This window comes from Urocitellus parryii, chromosome 1 (genome assembly GCF_045843805.1).
Source record: "Urocitellus parryii isolate mUroPar1 chromosome 1, mUroPar1.hap1, whole genome shotgun sequence".
Lineage (NCBI taxonomy): Eukaryota > Metazoa > Chordata > Mammalia > Rodentia > Sciuridae > Urocitellus > Urocitellus parryii.
In genome coordinates this window covers 129246493-129249944 of record NC_135531.1, presented here as the reverse complement: position 1 = coordinate 129249944, position 3452 = coordinate 129246493, and the positions used below count along the sequence as shown (strand labels likewise).

Sequence of the window (3452 nt, the reverse complement as noted above, 5' to 3'; positions counted from 1 at the left end):
TTTCTTAGCTCCACTTTCCTGTCACCAGCAGAGTGCAGGTATTGGAATGGAGACAAGAGAGGGGTCCTTCAAGGTATAAAGTCATGCTCAAACACAAAGAGCATTTGATATTTATATTTGATATTACTAAGCAAAACACAAGGCAATGTGAACTTTTAAAAGAAAACCTTTCAAACACATTTTATTGTACTACATTCCCCATTATATCTTTCCTCATAAGCCAGGCACTATGCACCAGTAAGACTCCTCATGGATTTCCAACATGTCTCAATTTTGTTAGCTTCTCCCTGGCTTCCAACATATCCATTGTAAGTCCAGTAAGTGCTTTCTAAAATGCATCAGTATTGTCAGTGGGCAGAGTTTGGTCTGTGTTTTCTGAAGGGGGTTTGCCGTCCCTCTGATCTACAGTGGACACAAACTCTGGTTTCCATGGATGTCACACAAGTCATCCTCCTCAAAGGTGTAGTTGAGGAAATGCTTGTGGACAGGTGACCTTGAGCTTCCCCCATTGACACTGACTCAGCACAGCCACCACTTCACTGCACACTAAGGCCCACATTTCATGCTGTAAGTGCCAATTTTACTTCTTAAGTGTACTCCTCAACCACAACCAAACATTTCTAATGAAACACTATGGCTGCATTTTAAACTAGCAGATTCTGGTATGCAAGAGCTTTGGGAAAGTTCATTCTTTCACTTAACTAATGTCCTGGGCATCTACCATTGCTGAGTATTATTTCAGACACTGAGGACAAAACAGTGAATGGGACAGGTGTTTTTCTGTTCTCAGGAACACACAGCCTCATAAGACACCCATAATGAGTCAACAAAGGAGAAGACCTTACACAGAGCTACATGCTAAATATACAATAAAGCTAATCATATAAGATTTGTCAGAGGTGAGTCTACTTATATTTTCACAGAAGTCTGTCTGAAGAAGTGTTATGTAATTGGTGAAAGAAAAAATCAACTACATGAAGACCCAGGCAAAGAGACTGCCAGGTCAGGAACATAGCCAGTGCAAAGGTCTTGAGTCTGGAAGGGCCTGAAATGCCATGTGCCTGGCAGGAGATACAGTCAGAGAAATTAAAGAGAATCAGGTCAGGAAATGCTATGGTTAGGAGGATGGAGATCAGTCTGGGTCTAATGAGCCTCATTTGGGGAGTTTTGCACAAAACAGTATAATGCTTTGAATTTTTAAAATATCATACCAGCTGCTGAAAAAACAGTTATCCTAAAAAAAGTGGAAATGGCTTCTTCAGTGTCCTGAGTGAGAGATGCTGGTGGCTTGGACCAGGGGAGACAGATGCAATTATGAGTTTTCTTGAACCTGTTATGTGCAAGGCAAAGGCTGTGTGAGGTTTGTCTTTTGGGTTTTACATGATGGAATTCTAAAAATGAAAAGCCCTGATTCTGCAGGGGAATTGGGGAGTCACCTGTACTTTATAAATGCACAGGAAGGGCCAGAGCAGAGCAGAAGCAGTGCCAGATTACATGGCTCATCACTGAGTTAGGCGAGGCAGGGAATAGTGTTTCATTATATTTACTAGTGACCCAAACCAGAACAGTCTTGGAGAAATTTACACAAAGAACTGAGCACCGTGGCCTACAGGATTCTAGCCAGTAAAGCCAGTCCTAAGCTTTGTCCATGTGCTAGTCACAGGTCCCATTATAAATTTTCAGAATGTTTCCACGCATCTCTGAGCAGGTCCTGCCTACTTAATAGTCAGAGTTTTGAGATCAGGGCTCGTCTCCAATTTCCACTGCTCTCCTCACCTTACAGCTGCTGTGTGATGAATGCATCCTGGCTAAATTGAGGTCAAGATGGGATGGTGACACTGCATCTGAAAAATGACCAGACCATCCAGTCTGCAGCATGCTGACTGAGAACACAGGCTCCGATTCAGACCACAGTGGGTTCAAAGTCCTTTGCCAATCACTATCAGTGTGGTCTTGAGCCAGTTCCTTACTCTAAGCCTCACTGCCTCCATCTGAAAAAAAAAAGGGAAATAAAAGCACTTATTTTTTTAAGGTAGGAATTAAGAGAAAATGCATGTAAAATCTTATAATGATTGTACTCAATAAGCACTCAGTAAAAAGTGGCAATTTTTATAGATAGAAAACTGTTCATTCACCTTTTTACAAAAGAGCTTTGTTCCAAATTCTGAGCATACAACAATCCAGGCTCTCTGTATTGTGTATTTCCATGTTATCTCCTCATGTTTCAGTAGGATGTCTAGAGGGAAGGAGAACGAGACAGGACTCAGCTAGTTCCTCCTGCTTGGCATCACCAGTGACCTTGGGCAGCAACAAGTCCTCTTCTGGCTCTTCCTGTGTATGTGACTGGTCACTGTGGTTGGGAACACACTCATCATCCTGGTCATCTGTTGTGAACCGCACCTGCACACTCCCATGTACTTCTTCCTCACCAATCTCTCTTTTGTTGACATCTGCTTCACCACCAATCTGATCCCCAAGCTCCTGGTCAACCACATGGCAGGAACACAGACCATCTCTTACCCCTACTGTCTGACTCAGATGTACTTCCTCATCTCCTTTGCCAACGTGGACAACTTTCTGCTGGCTGCCATGGCTCTGGAACGTTATGTTGCCATCTGCAACCCCCTGCAGTATTACACCATCGTTACCCCTCAGTTCTGTGGTGGGCAGGCAGCTCTTGTGTGGGTCTGTTCTGGCTTCATCTCCCTGCTCCACACACTTCTCATGAGCAGGCTGACCTTTTGCTCTTCCACCTGGAAGATCTCACACTTCTACTGTGATGCTTACCTGCTCATGAAAATTGCCTGTTCAGACACACGTGTCAATCAGCATGTGTTCCTAGCAGCCACGGTCCTGTTCATGACCCCCTTTATGCTCATCATGGTCTCCTACATCCGCATAGCCATAGCTGTCCTCCAGATTCCCTCTGCCAAAGGGAAGCACAAAGTATTTTCCACATGTAGCTCCCACCTGTCTGTGGTCGCCCTGTTCTATGGGACTGTCCTGGGGATCTACACACGACCTCCAGACTCATTCTCGGCCAAGGACACAGTGGCAACCATCATGTACACTGTGGTGACCCCCATGTTGAACCCCTTCATCTATACCCTAAGGAACAAGGACATGAAGGAGGCTGTGAGAAAACTCTTCACCAGGGATTCAAGATCCTCTTAGTGGTGGTGAGAGCTGGGCTGGCACACGTAAAGGCATACAGTAGAAGGAAACAGAACAGACTTCACATCATCTTAACACCACCTCCTCCACACAACAACTTGGACTGTTTTTAAAAAACTAGAAATTAGAAGGGAATTTCATTGTGTTCAGAAGAGAGAATTAGAAGAGATAATTACTTGTATTTCTGGGAATCTATTTCAGCTGCAGGGTAATAGAAAAGTCCAATTACATTGACTTAAACAAAACCAAAGTTGATCTTTGTCTTCCATAATGACACA

The 3452-nt window shown here is 43.9% G+C and overlaps 1 pseudogene; it reads left to right on the top strand.

The window, feature by feature from the left end:
• Positions 1-2232: 2232 nt before the first annotated feature.
• Positions 2233-3174, top strand: LOC144254165 (olfactory receptor 1D2-like; annotated as a pseudogene).
• Positions 3175-3452: the final 278 nt, after the last annotated feature.